The sequence below is a fragment of the Dermacentor albipictus genome, chromosome 8, assembly GCF_038994185.2.
Source record: "Dermacentor albipictus isolate Rhodes 1998 colony chromosome 8, USDA_Dalb.pri_finalv2, whole genome shotgun sequence".
NCBI lineage: Eukaryota > Metazoa > Arthropoda > Arachnida > Ixodida > Ixodidae > Dermacentor > Dermacentor albipictus.
Window position 1 is genome coordinate 32,252,166 of NC_091828.1, and position 22,138 is coordinate 32,274,303.

At 46.8% G+C, this 22,138-nt stretch overlaps 1 long non-coding RNA gene across 2 annotated transcripts; it reads left to right on the forward strand.

Moving 5' to 3' along the window:
- Positions 1 to 9,651: 9,651 nt before the first annotated feature.
- Positions 9,652 to 21,504, forward strand: LOC135901558 (uncharacterized). 2 transcript variants are annotated; one of them, XR_010564167.2, is made up of 3 exons: positions 9,652 to 9,913; positions 15,143 to 15,380; positions 20,647 to 21,504. It is a non-coding gene; the product is annotated as an uncharacterized lncRNA (long non-coding RNA). The 2 variants fall into 2 exon arrangements; XR_010564169.2 differs by having other exon boundaries at positions 15,143 to 15,205.
- Positions 21,505 to 22,138: the final 634 nt, after the last annotated feature.

Sequence of the window (22,138 nt, forward strand, 5' to 3'; positions counted from 1 at the left end):
GACGAATCGATCCTTACGGGGCGGATCCATTTTTCGTCGACGACGCCGAATATGGCAGCGAAGACAGGTTTGTATTCTCGGTCGTTGACGCGCGCGGAACACTTATCAGCGCCGCGTCTATCGACGCTAAACACGCGAACGAGGCAGACGAAACCGCGATAGCCTTGGCTCTTCAAGCCGCAAAAGGCCTGACGACCATTTTCTCCGACTCACGCACGGCGGCCAGGGCTTTCTCGTCCGCTCTAGTTTCTAAACACGCAGCCGACATCGTCAACAGATCCTTTCGTATTACTATGGGAGAAGAAACTGGAGGTCATACTAAAGCGTGGTTCCCGGCCCACGTGAAAGATGTAACTAACCAAGCGGGTTGCAACCCTAGCGAGCGGGCCAACTGCCTGGCGCGTGAATTCACGAACCGCGCCCGAGATCAGTCCGGCGCTCCCACAGGATTGCCCCCTCAAAGATCACCTTACATTTCCACGCGTAAAAAATATTTTTACCTGTCTATACTGCGTGGCGCTGTTTCTTTGTAGTATTTATATAAAAATTGAATGCAACTAATAGGTTTCAGGAAGGGATACTCTACAATGGATCATATATGCATGTCATCAATCAGGGAATCCAGAAATACGCAGAGTACAGTAAGTATATATATATATATATATATATATATATATATATATATATATATATATATATATATATATATATATATATATGGCTTTCATAGATTACGAAAAGACATTTGATTCAGTAGAGATACGAGCAGTCATAGAGGCATACGTAATCAAGGAGTAAAGGTCACTTGCGTAAATATCCTGGAAAATGTCTACAGAGATTCCATAGCTACCTTAATTCTCCACAAGAAAAGTAGGAAGATACCTACAAAGAAAGGGGTCATACAAGAAGACACAATCTCTCCACTCCAATGCTATTCACTGCTTGCTTGGAAGAAATATTCAAACTATTAAACTGGGAAGGCTTAGGAGAAAGGATCGACGGCGAATACCTCAGCAACCTTCGGTCTGCCGATGACATTGTTCTATTCAGCAACACTGCAGACGAGTTACAACAAATGGTCTTCAGAAGAGTATAGGCTTGGGCTGGTTGGATATAGTTACACTGGATGCAAAGCGCGGAAAGGACGATCGAAAAAGACTAGACAGGACAAGCGCTTGTCCTGTCTATAGTTATTTCCGCGCTTTGCTTCCAGTGTAATTGCAACAAATTATTGAGGACCTTAACAGAGAGAGTGTAAGAATGGGGTTGAAGATTAATATGCAGAAGACAAGGATAATGGTGCATAACCGGGCAAAGGAACAAGAGTAAAGGATCGCCAGTCAGCCTCTAGAGTCTGTGAAGGAGTACGTTTACCTAGGTCAATTAATCACAAGGAACCCTGATCATGAGAAGGAAATACATAGAAGAATAAAAATGGTTTGGATTGCATATGGCAGACATTGTCAGCTCCTGACTGGAAGCTTACCCTTATCATTGAAAAGGAAGATGTTTAATCAGTGCATTTTACTGGTGCTGACATATGGGGCAGAGGCTTGGAGACTGACAAAGAAGCTTGAGAACATTAAGGTAAGGACCGCACAAAGAGCGATGGAACGGAGAATGCTAGGCATAACCTTCAGAGAGGGAAAGAGAGGAGTTTGAATCAGAGAGCAAACGGGTATAACCGATATTCTAATTGACCAAAAAAAAAGGAGGCACTGAATTAACATTAAGAGAACAAAATGGCGTAGGGCAGGTCATGCAATGCGCAGGTTAGATAACCGTAGAATCATCAGGGCTACAGAATGGGTACCAAGGGAAGCGCAGTAGAGGAAGGCAGAAGACTAGGTGGTGCTATGAAATTAGGAAATTCGAGGCTGCAAGTTTGAATCGGTTGGCGCAGGACAGGTGTAACTGGAGATCGCATGGAGAGGCCTTTGCCCTGCAGTGGACATAAAATACGCTCGCGATGATGATGACACCATTAGCTGCAATGAACGATAAAACAGTTTCGACGTGCAGGTTAAAAAAGAACTCTTTTACAGCGAAGCTGTATACCTCTACCGTCCAAGGAAATTTTCGTGTCGTTGTAAGCACAAAAAATATATAAAAATACCCATACGTGCGCCGATCCCGGAGATAGTGCAATGCTGGGCCGACCCGCGGCGGAGGTGAACCAGGCGTTAAGCACTCCCCATACGTGGGCCGATCCAAGATAGCGCGATGTCGAGCCCAGCCGCGGTGGAGGTGCACAGCTTCGCTGGCCATCCTTCTTCGCAGAGTGGAAGGGCGCTGAGTTTTTTTTTTTCTCTTCGGAATAATAACGTGCATCCAAGCAATCACTGCAATGCACACTTCGTTCATTCAATCTGGTGATGAGTTAACAAATTAGGCAAATTTGTTTTCCACCGCGTCATAACACGTCTCAGCTAAAGAACAAAAAGAAAACAAAAAACCCTGTTCACCTGCTGCAAAAAAAAAAAAAAGCTATTTTGATTCTTTTCTTTTTCAGGGAAAAATTACCTTATAAGAAAAGTTACATAAGCAAAGGGTGATTAATATTCAGAACAAGGGATTTCACTTAGAGTCTAGTCAAGAAGGTACGTGCGTTATAACATCTGCTGATGCGAGTGTTGTGGGATCGTTCCCCACCTGCGACAAGTTTATCGCTTCTTTGTTTCATTTATTGAGTGCAGATATTTTCCCTATATATATGTTGTCCTTGGTGTCAGTGTTTGTTGGCTTTTGTGCTATGACTAATAAAACCGGGCCCCTCGTTTAACCGCCTTTTTTCCTGCTGATTGGTTGGCACACGAGACGTTCATTTGAGGGATCGCCAGCCGTTTGTGCGCAGGCGCGAGAGAGAAAATCAGGGGGCTTATAACATGTTCTTAAAAAATTGGAGGACGCTTAAGCTTCGCCTTCAAGAGTAGAACGCGACAGCGTTCCCGTCGACCCGCCAAGGGGTGTAAGACAATGGGCTACGGCACAGCGACTACGCGCCCCGCATCGGACGCGGTGAGCGTCGAGCAACGCAGCGTTCGGCGCGGCAACGAAAGGTGCGCCTGAGCAAGCGACGCACGCCTGAGCCTTAGAAACAGCTCGTTTCTAAGGCAACACCGCATTCACCAGAGGCGCTTTTGTACCGCTTTGAAGCATCGAACTCGTAGCTGAGTGGTAGTGTCTCCGTCTCACACTCCGGAGACCCTGGTTCGATTCTCACCCAGTCCATCATGCAAGTTGTTTTTTATTCATGAAATGCCTGCTGGGATTTATCGCTCACGGGCCAACGCCGCCGACACCGACGACACCGACTTTTCTGCGACCCGAGCTCCTTGACGCTATCGCCTTAATATATGACACTGCTTCTATAGGTACTATAGAGGAGGTTTCTTAGCGCACACTTAGCGCATGTTGTAGGCGTTGGTCCCTAGGCGTTCCGGCATTGCGAGTTGGGGTCGAGGAGCGGCATTGCGGATTTGAGTCGACGCTCCGACGCTGGCTGCCGGCGCGGTGAAATGGTGAAGCAGCAGGCAGTGACGCCCCATTTGGCGTCCGCTGTGTCGGCCGGCCGTGTCTCACATCTGCGTCGCTTGTGCTAAGTCAGTCGTGGTGGATCATAGCTTTCTTGCGCCTTAATACGGCGATGTACCTTGTAAATAACATCACAGATGCTTCTGTGGGAGCAGTAGCGACCGTAGTAGAGCCTGGGCAGCATATATTGAAAATCTAGAAGGCAGAGTGCCGTAGTAACCGCGGTTGAACGCAAGTGGGTGAAAAGCCGCCGGTGACGATGACGGACTCAGCACTAGAAAGTCTGTCCGACGTACCTTCAGAGGCAAAGTTCATAATTACTGCTTGGTGTTGTGGAAGTCTCGGGGCGCCGTAGTGCCGAACTTAGCGTCACAAGTTCGCGGCTGGACGTAATTATATTTATTCAATCGTGTTTTTTTTATGCGAAGCATATTACGAGAGCTCAACCCAGCTCCTCAGGCGCGGCGGTGTCGCCATGAAACCACGTGACACCGTGACGTCACGACAGAGAAGTGGCTTTGGCTCAACTCTTGCAAGACGGGCTGGGTGGGAATCGAACCAGGGTCTCCGGAGTGTGGGACGGAGACGCTACCACTGAGCCACGAGTACGATGCTTCAAAGCGGTACAAAAGCGCCTCTAGTGAATGCGGTGTTGCCTTAGAAACGAGCTGTTTCTAAGGCGTGCGTCTCTTGCTCAGGCGCACATTTCGTTGCCGCGCCGAACGCTGCTTTGCTCGACGCTCACCGCGTCCAATGCGGGGCGCGTAGTCGCTGCCCTGTAGCCCATTGTCTTACACCCCTTGGCGGGTCGACGGGAACGCTGTCGCGTTCCACTCTTGAAGGCGAAGCAGTAATGCATGAGTTGTTTCTTCGTCTAGCCGAACCAAATATAGCCAAGCAACAGCAGTTCACCAGGCTAAACAGTGGTTCAACAACTAAAATAAAGGCTAGTATGCTTCGCATCCTGGGCTTAACCTTACCTAAGCCACAGCCATTTTTTCTAATTGTAACAACGTGTCATTATTTCATATTACTGGCGACGCCTCCAGGACAACAAAGCTAGAACCCGGACTGTTCCGTGGGTTGGGGCTCGCCGAGGCCTGCGCGTGCCAGGGGTGTATAAGATAGGCTTATGAGCCAAGTTTTAAGCGAACAGCCCCTGGTACACTTCGGCCTCCGCGGCCTCAACCCACAGGCCGCCCTGATTCCAGCTTTGATCCCTCCACTACGTACCCCTTGGGTGCCTTGGAGATCCTGCGCCGTCTGCTTTATAACCTCAGGTGCTCTCCGGAGACCTCTGTTTGCCGGTTACATGTTACAGTTACAGTGCTTGTAAAAAATCCAATCCATCGTTGCGACGAAAAAAGCGACCCGCGACTTATGGGCGTCTTGCGCTGGAGTTTGAGGTATATTAGCGGCGCCTGGTGGCGGCGCGCGAAACGTTATCTGGGTAGTTCCGACTTGGGGAGTATTAAGCCTTGGCTGTGGCGAAGCACTTTTCTAGCCCGAGTTTTGCGAGTGCGAAAAGGCTCGTCACTTCTAACAGACCACGCCGACCACGCTGCGAGCTAGCCGCGGCCTATATAGTTTAACGAAAACGGACTCTCCGTGAGACGTAATGCTGGAAGCAGAAGGTATCGGCAACGCTGATCCGGAGAGACCTTGCTCAACCTCGAAAAAGCGTCACCATCGTTACTTCTGCGTCGTGGGCTGCAACGAACAAGAAGGCGTGAATCCCAACATCAGATTATATCGTTTTCCTTCAAGACCTCACGAAGCGGAGATGGCGGGCGCGCTGGATAGCTGCAGTTCGTCGCGCTGGGTAAGCGAAACTTCGCGCCATGCTGACTGATTCGCCTGTCTTGAAGCTTGCTTGATTATCTGCGTTTTAAGTTCGGTCTTTTGCACCTACAGTCCCGACGGCACAGCGACATAGCAGCAGGCATGGCTGGAGATTCACGATTCGAGTCTCGGCCACAGCGACAATTAACCATTCGACCGTGCGAAGTGACCAGGTGTGTGCAAATGAGCACAAATGGTCGGGCTGATTCGGTGACAATTCGCTACCTCACTACGAGCAGCACAGGTTAGAGAGTTAAATGGGCTCATCCTTGACCTCAAGCCAGCACGTTGAGGCAGCGCAGCAAGCTAGTATTGATTACAGCACATTGATGTTCGAGCGCTGTCATTAAAAGCTGCATCAAGCGAGCAGCGCACGAGCTCGCGCTGCAGCCCGATTCGCACGTACGTTACTACGAGCTCATATGCATTGCATCAGTTATTTATCAGTTGCTAAAGGAGCAGATGCCCGATGTACTACAGTACAGGCATAGCTACTTGTCTAGCGGCATGCAGTCAACACAGGTTGCAGGAGGCCCGCCGTTACGCGGCATGTCGAAAGACCGCCAGCTGCCGCAACGTTACTAGATAGAAGCTAGTCTAGTAACGTTGAGCTGCCGTCGTGGCGCGCACCGTCTTGCGCTCGAGCAGCACCGTTCACGTCTGCTTATCGCTGCTGTGAATTCATTTATATAGCAAGCATTTCCTCGCGTATGTGCGTCTGAATCTAGCAGCGTGCAAACTTTACCTGAAGTTCAACTTCGTACGCGACTCGCTTCACTTGCGATTGATACCGCGCTAAAACTTCGCCGCTTATTTCTTGAACGGCATACACGTATTCGGCGTTGCATAATTTATTGTCTTTGCGCAGCGTCCCACCACTGAAAAAATTTTCGGAGCCCGATACTCGTTGCAAGCCGTGGAAAAAAAACAAAAAAAAACGAAAGTGGTGGGTCCATATTGTAAACGTGCTTTCCGAAGCAGACGACCGATCTTGGTACTACCCATGGTATTACCCAGTTCAGGACAGAGGGCGCTTTTTAGCACCATTTTCGCATAGCCGCCTGAGCAATGCAAGAGCCCCTTACACCAGTCACAACCTTGCCTTCACACACAGTGATCATCACATATACATACATACATACATACATACATACATACATACATACATACATACATACATACATACATACACATACATATATATATATATATATATATATATATATATATATATATATATATATATATATATATAGTGATTGAGTGAGTGAGTGAATAAACTTTATTGTAGGTCCGGCGAGGACGCGAACTCGTCGCGCACCCGGCTAGTCCCACGTCGGGACCGGCAGGTCTAGCCCACCGGCCCGGTCGCGGGCACGCCGGACAGCCAGGATTTGCTTTTCTAGAGCGGGGCTACGCAGAAGCGAGTCCCACTCCTCCTTGATGAACTTGGGGTATGTCGACCCGCACTCCCAGAGCATGTGGGGTAGAGTGGAGGTCTGGCCGCAGGACGGGCAGGCGTCGTCGCGATACACGTCGGGGTAAGCCTCGTGGAGTGCGGACAGACACGGATATGTGCTGGTCTGTAGAAGCCTAAGCGAAACGGCTTGCGCCCTATTCATCTTGGGGTGAGGGGGTGGAAAGACCCTTCTGGACATGTAGAAATATTTAATAATCTCGTTGTGAGTAGCAGGAGCGTCCCTGTGACCGTAGATAGGAGGGGAGTCAGTGCTCCTCATAGAGGAAGCGCGGTCGGTGAAGTCACGCGCAGCCTCGTGGGCAGACTCATTGAGGTTCGGGGGAGCACCCTCGACCGATCCTACGTGTGCGGGAAACCAGTGAATTGAATGGTTTGCGAGAGCATGTGGACTCGAGCCGCTAAGAAGACGAAGAGCTTCCTTGGCGATGCAACCCTTTTGAAAAGCCCTAACTGCCGTTTTGGAGTCACTATATATTTCGGACCCACGACCGTCTAGCAGGGCGAGGGCGATGGCGACTTGCTCGGCGACTCCGGGGTCTGAAGTGCGAATCGAGGCGCTATTGGAAATGTTTCCGCTCGAGTCGACCACAACGACGGCAAAGGTCTTCCCGTCACTGTACTCCGCAGCGTCGACGAAGCTTGCGCTAATGTCGTGTCGCTTGATCTGTTTGGGGATGGCGGCTGCTCTGGCCTTGCGTCGGCCCTCGTTGTGGACGGGATGGACGTTTCGGGGCACAGGGGCCACTACGAACTTGTCTCGAATGCACCTAGGGATCGGGGTACTGACCATCGAGAATTCCGCAGGGTGGTAACCCAGCTCTTCGAGGATGCGTTTACCTGCCGCTGTGGTGGCCAGGCGACTGAGTTGCGTGCGTTCTTGGGCTTCGGCAATCTCCTCGGCGGTGTTATGTACCCCCAGCCTCAAGAGATCCTCGGTATGGGTCCTGATGGGTAGCCCGAGAGCCCTCTTGACTATTTTGCGGATAAGAACGTTGAGCTTGTCTCGCTCCGCTCTGAGCCAGTTGTGCATAGAAATCGTGTACGTGAGGTGGCAGAGTACGAAGGCATTGATCAGCCTGAGAAGATTGCTTTCCTTCATGCCTCGATGCCGGTTTGCGATTCTGCGAACTAGGCGGAAAGCGTTGTCCGTCTTTGCGATAATCTTGCGCAGAGCAGTTCCGTTTCCGCCGTTGAATTCGACAAACATGCCCAGGACCCGAATAACGTCGACCCTGGGTATCACCCCCCCCCCCCCCCCCCCCCGTCACAAGTGCGAAGTCTGATGCTGCTTTCAGAGACTGGTTTCCAATCTTTGGGTCTGCCTCCCTTCTCTTTTCTGTAAAGTAGCAGCTCCGACTTGGCGGGGGAGCATCGAAGTCCGGTGGGGCGGAGATACTCCTAGATCACGTCAATCGCCTCCTGCATGGCTTCTTCGACTCTGCCCTCGCAGCCGCGGGAGCACCATATGGTGATGTCATCGGCGTAAATGGTGTGCTTGACGTCCTCGACGCGCGCCAACCTCTCCGAAAGACCAATCATACAGATGTTAAACAATGTTGGGGAGATGACGGCGCCCTGAGGAGTGCCCCGCCCTCCGAGGGGCACATCTTTGGAGCGGAAGTCTCCAATGCGAAGCTTGGCCTTCCTGTCAGTTAGAAAAGAGCTGACGTAGTTGTGGAATCTGGAACCGAGACCCAGGTCTGAAATGGTCTTGACGATGAAGGTGTGGAGCACGTTGTCGAAAGCCTTCTCGAGATCCAGACCGAGCAGAGCCTTGACGTCTCTGGAACGGCCATCCACAATCTGGTTCTTGATTAGTTTCATGGCATCCTGCGTTGAGAGTCCGGCACGGAAGCCGATCATGTTGTAAGTGTAAACCTCGTTGTCTTCGAGGTACCCGTTAAGCCTGTTGAGGACGACGCGCTCCATGACCTTGCCGACGCAGGACGTCAGAGAAATCGGCCTCAAGTTGTCGATGTTCGGGGCCTTGCCGGGCTTGGGAATGAGCACCGTGCAGGCCGTCTTCCATTCTGCAGGTACAATGCCGCTCTTCCAGGACTCGTTTATCTTGTCGGTCAGAAAGACAATCGACGTGTCGTCGAGGTTCCTCAACATTCTGTTGGTGACTCCGTCCGGACCCGGCGCAGACTTGCGGTTGAGCGCGAAGATGGCCTGTCTGACCTCGGCAATGGAGAAGTCGTCATCCAGCTCGGGTCGTGGAGGGCCTCGGTAGTCCGGGAGTTGGGTCGACGGATCTCCGTCGCGATGGACAGGCAGGTACTTCTGTACGAGTTTTGCGACGAGTTCATCGACCGTGTTAGACCTGGTGGCTTCGTTAAGGGCCCGGGCCAAAGTGATCAGGAGGAAGGAGAAACTGACGCTATTTTCTGCTACCCGTGAGGGAGCACGGCTCAGCATTATCAAATGGGGTGTCCGAGCGTCCGAGCCTTCGAACCCCCCAAATTTTCTCTCTCACGCCTTCTTTTACTAGCGCCTGCGCACAAACGGCTGGCGATCCCTCAAATGACCGTCTCGCGAGACGGGTCCAGCCGAGCGGCCGAGAATGAGAGGAGGGGCAGAAGCATAGCCTCCGAAATCAGTTTTTTTCTTTTGACGTAGCAATCGCTGGCCGTAAAATATGACACCACCAGTGATAAAAGCATTTGTAATAAAATCCAGTTTCAAAGTTTACTGCTATCAGAAATGCTTATATTTTTATGTCTAGTTCTTTTTTTGCTAAAGACCCTGTCTTTGCTATCGTTTTTGTTGCTGTAGCCAATACAAGCCCAGCCAGACTGAGCAACAAAAACAAACTGCGCGGTTTTTTGCATAGATGGGCGCAAGAGATAAGACGTAAACTTCGTCTTCTGCAGAGCTTCTGCAGCCGCCCCTTTTTTTTCTTTTTCCACGCATGCATAGGTTCTCATGGGTTAATGTGCTTGCGTTCGCTATTCTGCTTCTTTAGTTTGGCTAAGTGCGAAAGCGGGAAGCCGATGCGGATGTCGAGTGCCGGTGAACACAAAAACCGAGAAGCAATGCCGTCTCAAAATAACAACAGTAAGTGATTGTTCGTAGTCTGTTTTCTTGTTTATGTTACTTTCTTGACGTTCACTTATTTTTTGCTTTGTTTTGCTGCAGTTGTTTTGTACGCTTAAAACACATAAGTCACTGCGTTTATTTGCTGAAATTCGGACGCTATATAGCTTCCGTGCCATGGGCTACGGGGCTACAGTTTATCGGCGCGTCCACCGTAAGGTAGTGACCGGGTTGAATCAAGTTTCTGTCCACTGCCAAACGTTTAGAAGCTTTAGCACATGCACCAGACTTGCCTGCCTGCAGTGGCCATGAAGAGCCGCCCTTAGCGTCACATTCGCCGTATGGGCAAGATCCTACAGCGACGCGTGCAATCGCTTATCAAACGTCGCCAGAAGTAGCAAGCGACGTTAGCCTCAATGAGTGTAGCGCTATTAAAGACAACGTTTCAGAGGCTGGAGACACCTCTTTGGACACTAGGGAATCTTCGCATTGATTTCAAGATCAATCAAGATCAGACCGAGCGCATATCCGCGCCTGAACTGCATAACGAATTGTTTGCGGAAATGGTCTACTGGAAATGTCATGGTGTGACATTCTAATTCTTCTCCACTCAATCACATTGCATTGTCGAAGTATTGTTTAAGTAAATTAATAAGTAGAATTAGAATGAAATTCTGTAGCTTTACACGCCAAGCGAAAAATAGGATTATAACGCATGCTGTAGTGGGCGACTAGAGAATAATTTTAACCACCTGGTGATATTTAATGAACACAAGCATTTTGCTGCCATCAGAATGTGGCCGCCGTGGAAGATATGGTGGCTAAACATGCTCCCCAAGCATTTAGATAACACGTGCCTAAGGATGCGATATACCAGTTCGAGTGGTTTATAATGGTATTTGTCTTGTTTGCTAGCTGAATAACTTCAGGGTTCACGCAATATTAATGCCACATGCCTCAAAACATTTCTGCTAACTCAAAGCTGAATGTGTAGCAATTTGCAAGGTTGGCCTTGCTTTGAACGTTTGTCTAATACCCTTACAACTAAAACTGTTTTAGTTCCTGTGGTGAAATTTAGCACAAATTCGTTGGCACAGACCAACAGGTGTCATCTCAAGTAACTGTAGCTTCAAAGAAATAAAAAAATGTGCAATGTTATGGTTTCGTCATGCATTGGAGAAAAAAAGGACTGGCTGCTGTTTACTCAGCTGCGAGTGTGCGGTTTCCTACAGTATTGGTTACTCCCTACTTTTGACATAGTTTAAGGTGTTGCATTTTAGATAGAGGTTTACCTTAGCTGCAGGCACTCATGTATTCCCATTCATTCAATTTCTGATGCCTCCTTAAGGCTGTTTTTGGTGTTAGAGTGCTATTCCTTTCATTGATGCATTGCTGATGGCGACTTTGAAAATCAGCAGGCAACCTAAACCTCATGAATTTGTACTGTTTTGGCTCCTGTGTAATTTTCAGTTCTGCGTAACGTGGTCAAATAGAGGCTGAATTCTCTCTTAATTGCTGGATTGAAAGACATTTTGAATCAAGTGACCGTAGCCATATTGTGGAAAACGGGCACTGCATATGCTCACACAGATTTCTTTATTCTCTCTTTAATTGTCAAGCTTCTTAACAAAGTAACTGTACAGGGTGTATGCTGTTTTGTTTCGGAACAGCATTTTCAAAGATGGGCCGTGGGAGATAGTGTAATTCTAGTCCTAGATCAGGGTTGCTTGAAGCGGTAGACTTGCCCCATAAATTAAAGCAAAAATACTAACTCTTAAACTAATTACTTCGTGGCACACGTTGCAATTTCCAAATTGCAGCCATCAAGTCTGTCTTTGTAAGGCATATCTGCTAGGAGCAAATCGTGAGGATGGCACTGGTTTTGCAATATGCACCATCAAACGTAAATGGCCCCTCACCAGGCCTTATGGAAAATTTCGGTTATAAGCTGGAAGTGGTGATGGGCCTTCTAGGGAGCATTCTACTGCAATAATTTTTCAAATTGGTTCATTAATACCGAGATGGAAATATTTAATTGGCGCGAACCCATGATTTCAGGAAGCGAGCTACACTGCCAACATACTCTCTCCACTTGCGGCGCCTAGCCTCTGCAAGTGAAATTCCTTCTCTGCGTTCTCCCATACCATAGCGCGAGGATCGCGTGACAGTATGGGAGCATTTAATGGGAACGTTTCAGACACTGGAGACATCTCTTTTGACACTCGGGAATCTTCACATTGATTTGAAGATACCGAGCACATATCTGCACCTGAATTGCATAACAAATTGTTTGTGGAAATCGTCTACTGGAAATGTAGACAGGCCCCATCTTTCTTTTTCCCTCGCTTTCGTGCTGTGCGGCGAGCTTCTGCTGATGGTGTCGCGCGTGAGCTCTTGTGTTTGCTTCGCTTCATTTTGCGCATGAGAACGCCTTACTAGCGGTATACGTCAGTGCTACACAAACACTGAGGCAGACACAAGGGGCCTGCAGATCATGATTATGCACTGGAACATGGTAGAAAATGAATAGTCTGCACGCATCACTGAACGATGTGGGAACAAGCAAGTGAAACGGTTGCTACACTACGAAGTAAAACAAGAACACGCAGACATTCGGTTTATGTGTTTTATTATTTCTCTAAGCTTTAATTCTTCTGTTGAAGCAACAGGTTACACAAATAACAGTTGATGTCTTGCATAATCCTCACGTGGCGCTATGACTCACGTCACAGCATATACGTGTAAGTAGGTGTATGGATGCAGCGATGGCGTAGAGATAGAGCATCCGCCTCGCGTTCAAAAGGATCGTGGCTCTAATCCCAATGCCGGATAGAAAAAAAACTGCGTGTCGATAAAATTGCATAAACAGGCCTGGAGTGCGACCTGACCCCTGTGACCAGAACTGGTAACGCACTTCCTCACGATAGCAGGATTGGCCGCCAAGGTGCAGTACTTGGCCACAACCTCCTATATGAATACAGCCGTTAAACCCCTGCCCTCAGTCACATGACTGGGTAGTAGGAGAAGTGTGGGAGAGGCCTTTGCCCTGCAGTGGGCGTAGCCAGGCTGATGATGATGATGAGGTGCGCTTTGCACATATACGTCACTTCTCCAGCTGGGAGCCTGGCGTCTGCGAGGAGAAGGGCAAACAGCGTTTGGTTTGAAATTTCAGCTCCTTCAACAGCGCGTAGCAACGTAACACTTAGCAGACATGATCATTAGTGTGCATTGTATGCACTGCGCTTGTCAGCTCAATAGGGTCAGACCTGGTGAGGTGGTACCCTTGAAGGTGAAAATGTGCTGTTCCGCTTTCTTAAGGGACCCTGAAACGCTTTTGATGATTTTCTACAAACGTACTGAGTCGTTAGAGTAGGTCCTCCTGATCATTAATTGACACATCTAAGTGCTCTGCGTAAAGCGTGTAATTTATTATAAGGTTTTAAAAATGCACATCGCTGCCGATCGCAGCGCACTACTCGGCGGAATTTTAAGCCGCCCCTACCCATATGACCGAAATCACCCATATGACGTCAGTGGGGCGAGCTATCCGATTGGCTGACCAGGGCGCGTGATCGATAATTTTTCCAACTTTATGGTAAAGAAATGATCTTCGTAATAGTTGGAATGATATTTAATTTGTTTTGTTAAAAAGAAAGTAGCATAAAAAGAATGCACAAGAACAATTTTTCAGTACACTTAAGCACTTCCGTCACACAGCAAGTGTCGTCTGCTTGTGTTACAACGTACTCCATTTTGACGAGAGCTCCGTGGTCAGAGTTGGTCTCAGTCTTTTCGCGAGCACTATGATTCGACTTTGTTGCCTTGTGGACTGCAAACGTAGCGACTGGCAATATGTCAAGCTGTGACATCGTGTCCCTCTGCAAGGCAGCGTACGAGCGAACTGGCTGCTGCGCATCGGACTGCCGCTATACGATCGGCGCCAGGATTTGCGCGTTTGTGGCCGTCACTTTACACTGGAAGATTACTAACGCAATAGTGTTTCGCAAGTCCCGTATTAGGGCAAACATGAGCACAAGGGGACAGGGTCTGGCCGCTTGACTGTGCCGTAACGGGATGAGCCGAGATGAGCAGAAGGGCAAATGTGAATGATCTGCACGGTGCAGCCATCTGGTGGCATCGAACTCAACCATACACAGTAGCAGCAACGAAGCGTATTCTTCTTTGCTGCCGGTGCATATTTTTCGCAGGAGTGTAATCAACACGTTGTTTTTATAAATGTTTAAAATGTTTTACACTTGGTTAGAGCAATATTAGCGCTTTGTTTGGCTGGTTAAGCGCTGCGCCAACAAGTGTCTGGACCGTGCAGACCGATCAGGCCGCTCACGTACGTCTCCGCCAAGGTTCCTTCATCAGCTTGAGTTTATGCCTCCAGTCATTTGCCGAAATGACCAGCTTGCCGGACACCTTCGGCACTACGACAGAATGCTCACAACGCACGCTGCTTCGATAGCTCTCGCTTGGGGTCGACAACCAAGCGGTTAGCGGAGAGGTTTCGCGCGGGCGGAGGCGGGCTTTAAAACAACCGGAAGTGGACGATGTGACGTCGCATCATGACGCAGGACCAGTGAAGACGGAGCTTAGCCCCGCTCGCTCGGCGAACGAGTTGAGGAGGAAAAGCGTGGCTGGGGAGGAGGGTAACTTCTAATCGCTTGTAGCTCCATTAATACGTAACGCTTCACTTAAATTGTGGTGCGAATGTTCTACTTAAGCTGTACCCTACGCGTCTACAAAATTTGTCCGAACCGTTTCAGGGGCCCTTTAAGATAATATATTGTGCACTGAAGCACAGAAGTAACTGGAGGCCGATGTATTCTGGTGTCAGCCTGAAGATTAACTCTTAAGTCGACATCCCTTTTGACCTCACTGGCTATAATTCGGAAATTTCAACACATGCTGTGATTTAATTAAACGTGTGATTAATTAGTAAAGTTTTGTTTATTAGTCAATTGTGCATTTAGAGTTTGCGTGCAATAAATGTGCGCCGCTTTCAGTAATCTAGCTCAAGAAATACAATTACACTTGCTGCCACAGATTATATTTTAAAATTTTATTTGGTAAAAAAAAAATCACTTGGCATTTTTCGCACATAAAAGAATGTTCAGTGTCATGCTGGCCTATATTTCATCCTTTGAAGTTTTTGTTAGATACAATTTCCAACAGTGCCTGTTCAATGTACTTTGGTTTTGCTTTTTAATAGTTTTGTTTTATTTGGTTCTTCCCTTCCTTTAGGGGCCTGATGACTGTTCATAATATTCATCCACATAGGCAGCCCGATGAAAAGTTGCAATAAAGGTGTACAAGTTTTACGAGGTTGCTCCACTCATTTACATGCAAAGGCCACCGTGTGCCTAGAACAAGCATGACTAATAACATCCATTTTACGTCCCAAGCCTGGGATATAACCTCCATCAATCATCCAGATAACATCCCAAAAAAGTTCGGCAGAGACACTTATGACTGCTTATGGGTGAGAACGCGAAAGCATTGTAGTCGCTTTGGGCAAATGCTTTCGCTTCGACATTAATCCTGTATGTCGTCGTGCACGTTGTAAACTTGCACGGCAATCTTTTTTGTGTTCCCTTGCTTCGTCTTCTGCAGCGTGCATACGTGGGTAACCACATTTCACAGATGCCACTTACATAGACGTTTTGGTGTGCATCCCAGCAGACAAAGTACCAATATAATCTGAAGAGCAAGTGCCGTGTGGGGAGCAGCGATGTGACGTGTGCATTGACGCATGCGTTAGTGACCTCATTTTATACACTCGTGATCTGGCAGTGAGAGTGCATAGCAGTGGACACAGTACTGATGAAGTCCGAAAAGCAAGTGACACGTTGGAGGTGGTGACGGAGGCCGTGATGGGTGCAATGATGTACCCACTAGGCGCAACTTCAATCAGCCATAATGATGGAGCCACTGTGGCGTCGTGAAAGCGTGCTCATCTTGCACCTCGGGGCTGCGTTTGATTCCGACCCAGACCAAAGTGTACCAAATTTTCTTTTCAATTCTATTAACTGACTTTGTGTACAGAAACCTGCCTGACAAATTTGACATCAGTCCGAGCATTTCTGACGTGTTTTTACACGTCGCGCCGTCGGCCATTTTTAATACCATCTTTTGGTCGCGCCGCCAATGACGTATGATTTTTGCGCAATGGGGCACATAATGCTTTCACATTAAAAGACCCAGCCAGGACCTCTGTGGGACATCCATGGGACACCGTCGAGCTCTCGCTCTTGAGTGCAAGTGCTGTCAAGTTATGAGGCTCTGGGCACGATTCCCTCTTTGATATTGCAGATGCAGAATCATTTGTATGATAGACTGTCGCATGAGCTCTATTATATGCCTGACTTGCATGAGCTCTACTGGTCCTATTGAATGAGCTCATCATGCGTATTAAGACTTGGAAGTTCTGTGAGTGGACCAGTTCGGCTTGGTGTAGGTGGCCAAAAAGCAGGTTTGTTGTAGCATAGTAAAAGCTGCTGTCTCTAATATTGATTAAATTCTTGGGTTTTACATGCCAAAGCCACTATCTAATGAGGCATGCCGTAGCAGGGGGCCTCAGGAATAATTTTAGTCTCTTGTGGTTTGCTGTACATCGTGCACCTAATGCATGGTACGTAGGCGTTTCTGCATTGCGCTTCCATCGAAATATGGCCACCGTGGCTGGGATTTGATACCGCGACCTCATGCATATCGGCGCATGCCGAAACCACCAAGCGACCACAGCAAATCTGTTCATAAGGCAATTAGTAGACAGCTTTAGTTGCGTTCCCACAACCGGCTGCATACGCAGCGCAAGGTCACGCGCTCTTAGCAAAGTGTGTGTGCATATGCACGAAACAGCAATAATTGGCCAGAAGCATAAGCTTACAAGGGGATTGCTGACTTGCGCCCGCACAAGCCATTAGTGGGCCACTTGGTGCCGCTATATGCCAGCTTCTGAAACTATGTAGCCAATATTACGAAGTCGCCACAAGCTGGAGTCATATCTTTGGCAAAAGCCATATAGAAAAATTCGCTCTCGTGGACATGTGAGAACACACGAGAACATCCCGCAGAGCCTGCAGTGGACGCTGTGCGGCTTTTAAAAAGCTGCGAGTGCACGCAAGAGACTGTACATGCTCCTGTATGCACACTGTTGCCTCCGTGGGTTTCCTGTTTATTCAGAGCTGCTGCGGATGCCCCACTAAATCTGTCTAGTGACCACCGATGGCAACAATGCCACAAAGAAAGTCCTTGAGACCCTTTGTGTTATTTGCGATGCTGTGCTGAGCAGGATAGACCATGCCAGAATATCTAAATGAAGCTTTAGCTCGGGCCCAACTATTCAAGTACATGTAAAAATCTAATGTAAAAATCTAAATCTAATTTCTGAGATAACCCCTTGGCCGGTTTTAATGAAATTTGTTGCATTCAAGAGAGAAAGTTCAATTCTAGTGAATGTTGGAAGTGGAATATTGATTTTGGGCCTGAATGTTTTTTACAAATATATAGAAATTATATATAGAAATATATATATATATATATATATATATATATATATATATATATATATATATATATATATATATATATATATATATATATATATATATATATAGAAAATTGGAAAGTTTAAAAAATGCAGAGGCATGAAGCTTACAGTTCCATAGCTACATTAAGAACAGATATGGAAGTTCTGTAAACTGCATCTGTTAAAACATTCAAAGCGGACAAATTTGACATATCTTACACGAATTTGTAGCCATGTTTAGAAGAGTAGTGCAAAAGTCACTCACATATATGTTGTGTATCTAAAGACCATGTATAATACATCAATTTTGACCACTTTAGATGTATTAGATGCAATTGGCAGAATTTCAGTACCATTTTGTATTGCTTAGCTAAATAGTTGTAAACTCGATAGCGTCATTTTCAGAAAATATTGCATTTCGGCAATTATAGAAAGGTGGATGACCGAAACGAAAAAGCGGCTTCCAGCAGTCACTAGGTTATAACGTGTTCTTTGAGATGCAGTAAACATCTAATTTGGTACAGTGGTTTCCAAGGAAGACAATCCCTCCTTTGTATGGATTTGGATTGGAGCTGACGAGCTAAAGCTACCTCTTAAAGGCGGACTTACAGACGTCTGCCAAATGCAAGAAGAGGAAGATCAGGACAAGCGAAAGAAAACGTATTAGAAAGGCAATGTGAAGAAAATAATCGTGCAGACTGCATATCAGGAGCCTTTAGGCCAATTTGTCAGAAGAGACAATCTTTATAATAGGTCTCAGAAATGCTACTTTTGCTGTCAAAAATAGAAATTTCTCTGCAACCTCTGAATTTTCCAATCGATTATATTATGTATGAATTGTTCTAAATGCTTGTCGTACATACTGAACCACATAAAATGTTGCCGCTAGACCTTTTTCTAACAGAAAGGTGTAAAATTTGAACATTCTGTGTGTAAACTTTCTTGTTACACAATGGTAATAGCACATGTATTCTTCTGGTTCATAACGAAGTGCAGTAAACATAGAACAACCAGAAAAAGTTGCTCTGTGTCTATGCAAAAGAGTTCAAAAGTTTTTCTTCATGAAAAAGGATATTACGAAAATATTTTAATATTTCCGGCATAAGGTCCTCTAATCATCCCCCCTTGAAGTTTGTAATAATACCATTGAATCTACCCTCATTATCAGTTATTGTGTCCAGTGCTCCAAGAGAAGTCACTTAACTGGTCATTAAGAATTCAGTTTGCAAAGCTATTCTCAGTGTACTATTTAAATGACTCTGTCTTGTGAATGTGCATTTTCAATTCTTGTTGATAATTTCATGCTTGCAATAATGCCCTGTAACATTCCTTTGTCATCGTGGTCATTCCATCATTGATATTCCAGCTTTGTCATCTGAGTCTTGTCATGCCATTGTCATGTAGCCATCGTCATGCTTGTCATCATTGTCACCACTGTCATCACTTCAGAAATTTATTCAATTGTTGTCATGCCTTAGTTGTTACACTGCCTTCATTATTGCATCGATGTCATTCCTTATTGCTCTTATCGTGATCCTACTGTGGTGATTCCGTCGTGATTATGCACCATTATCATGCCATTGTTTCAGTGCGTTGTCATACAGTTGTCATACGCTTGTTGCTGTACCATTATCATGATGCTGTAATGGCTGTTACATCATTGTCATTCCAGTTTCTTCAAATTGTAGTCGTACTGTCGTCGTCACAGAGTCGTCACGTCATTGTGTTCATCCCATTGTCCTCGTGCTGTCATCCTCGTGCTGCTGTTACACCATCTTCATTTCAGAATCATCTCATTTTCCTCATGCCGTCATCACCATACTGTCTTGTCCATTCTATCAACATCATTTCCCCATCGTGACTTCATTGTTGTCATGCCATCATGGTCCTGGCTGATCCTGGCCAGCTGGAGTGGGCCTATCTTGGGGACATTGTATAGCCACTGTCCGCTATGTTGCAAGTAGCTGAAGTAAGGAAAATTTGACAATGACCACTACAGATTCTAAATGAATGTCTTCAGCAAGACAATAGGTTGCTACATTGCTTGAGTGCTAATCCTGTGCGTTGACCGTCATGGTGAGATGGATTCTGCTGGAATTTTTAGGGCAGTTATTAAATCTGAGAATGTGTGATACTGTGGGCTGCTGAACGCTGTCGAAGGCACCTTTGAAATGAGAAAAGATAGATTAATAAAACGGGAAGCTTTTAAGTTTTGATATGATCATGTCTTTTACAGAGTGAAATAATGTGAGGGGGCACACGTTTCCTACGTATGAGACGAAATTGCTTAAAATAAAATAATATAGTATAAAAATTAACATTGATGTGCATTGATGGAATTCACTGCAAGAGGCCAGTATGGTGAAACTGAAAGCGTTTATAATAAATTAGTGCAACCTTTTAGTCGGTAAATTCCTCACCCTCACACTCAATGGCTCTAACGATGTTGACAGAAAAGGCTCGGCAGACTTGCCCTTGTTTATGGCACAAACACTGGCGCCAGTATCCAACTTCTTATGGAGTGGTACGCTGTTGACTACCACTTTAATGCTCCGAACGAGTCATTCGAAGTGTTCAAAGGTAAAAAAATGTTTTCCTCGCATGGCACAGGCAGGTCATCCATGCTGTGCACACGACTGGATCTGATTTGGGCGTTTCTTCTTCCAGACAGAAATATACAAACTTTTGCCTGGCGCCCTTTCTGGCTGCAGTTATGACAAATGGTGTTCCCAGGCCTGCAACACCTTACAAGGTGGACTGCCCTCTCAACTAAAACAGCAGCCATTGTCATTTTGCCTCAAGGCCAGTGTTCACTTGCTCTGGAGCTTCAGCAGGTATTACCTGAGCCTGCTGACTGCTTAATGCGCGGGAATCTTTATGCACATCCTCCATAACTATGATGGTGTCCCTTGCTGATTTGAAGCTCAGATCCGTCATCTCCAACAGACAAGTCTGCCTGGGCACGTTGTCGATACGTCATTCCAGCTTCATGACCTTGCTCCTCATGCCGTCGTCATGCCTTCTACCTTGACCCAGTCACCCAAGTTGTTTAATAACTGGGGCCACTAAGAATGGGCTTGTGGTCGTTGCATCATCTTGATTCAAGCTTCGTCATAATCTCATCGTGCCATGAAAATCAATTTTTGAGCACCTCTATTGTAAACAAAGGGCTGTGCAGGTGGCTGACCTGGTTATGTTCTTTGAACTCTTGTCACAGGAAGGCATCATTGCTGCCCAGCAACAGGCAAAAACCAGTAGTTGCAGCAGAAGTGCCTCAGTTATGTTCATTTCCACTACGCAACCACCAGGCTGTCTGCCGTCATCATCTGCAAATGTGACCACACAGGTGGCAAGTTGCTTCGCTGCCACTGGTACTGCCCTCGGAGCTTTTTGCAGAAGAGCAACTTCCAAGAGACAAGTGTGCACCCACAGTCGAGTGCCTATTTCCCTACACTGCTTGATATCCTTTGTACAGTCTGATCACCTGAGCAGTGACTTGAGCAACTGCACACTGCCGTTTTTCCAATTTTTCATATGTCTGTGACACCACGCACTACATTTTTTCAGTTCTTCTGACAACAAATTCTAACATCCAGCTCACATTAAACGCAGCCGTACATATGTGTATATGCAATAAGCTGCACGAGCACGTTCACATTCTTTTGCATCAAAGAGGGCAAGTGTGACTGTGCTTTCATAAACTGCACTGTAACGTCTCTTCAAAACATATTCCAGCATGCAGGGGTGGGACTCTTGCGTCAATTGTGCCATTTTGATACAAACAAAAGTTTCTGCGCCAAACTGCTTCAGGAGTTGTTTTTTGTTGAAGTTAGTCAGCAACCTCCCGGGAGTTGAATGGCGGTACAGCGAGCGACAAAAACTCAAGATATGGAGGAAGGAAAAAGATTGGAGAGAGAATTATGTCACACAGCCAGCCTTGGCAAGGGAGTGCTCCGTGAAGCCAGTCCCTTTGCCCATTGTCGGCCCAACACATGACTTTTATGTCAAGATCGCTGATCAAGAATCGAGATTTGCCGAAATGTTTGGTGCCCGGTAATTGTTCTTTTATTCTATGGGTAGTTTTTAATCGATCCACGCTTGGCCAGCGGCTGCTCGACTGCTCTGCCTGTATTTCCGGTCACGTGTTGTGTTGGGACAACAGGCTTGGCTTCAATTGCATTGCGCAATGCTCCTTCCTATCTTTTTCTTTCCTCCATGTCAGAAGACATGGGCGTGATTTTGCCTTTGAAGAATGTGCAAAATGTGCAATAATCTCGGGTGTACAAAAACTCGAAAGAGCAAACTAAAAAATTCACTGATGGTTACGATACTCCCTAATGCAAAATTTGAGTGCAGCTGTACAGTCGAACCCAATGATAACGAACCCGTTTACAAAGAATTACTCTGTATATCGAAAAATTTCTGGACACAGTATAGTTACAATGAGTCTATATAGCAAAAATTACGCTTGCATTGAACAAAAATAGCCGCGACTCTCGATATATTGAATGCCAAGCAGCGCAAAGTGTCCCCAGAAGTTCGCTTTCCCTTGCGATGGCTGGGAAACGTGGCGGCGCAGCTCCAACCGCACTCCCTCTGTGTCGGGCGAGCCATTGACACCCCCCTGCAAAAAATCATCCTGGCCCGCCCGCAGCGCTTGCTCAGACAGCCAATCAGAGGCTCTTGTGCCCTTGTTGTGCAAGATGGTG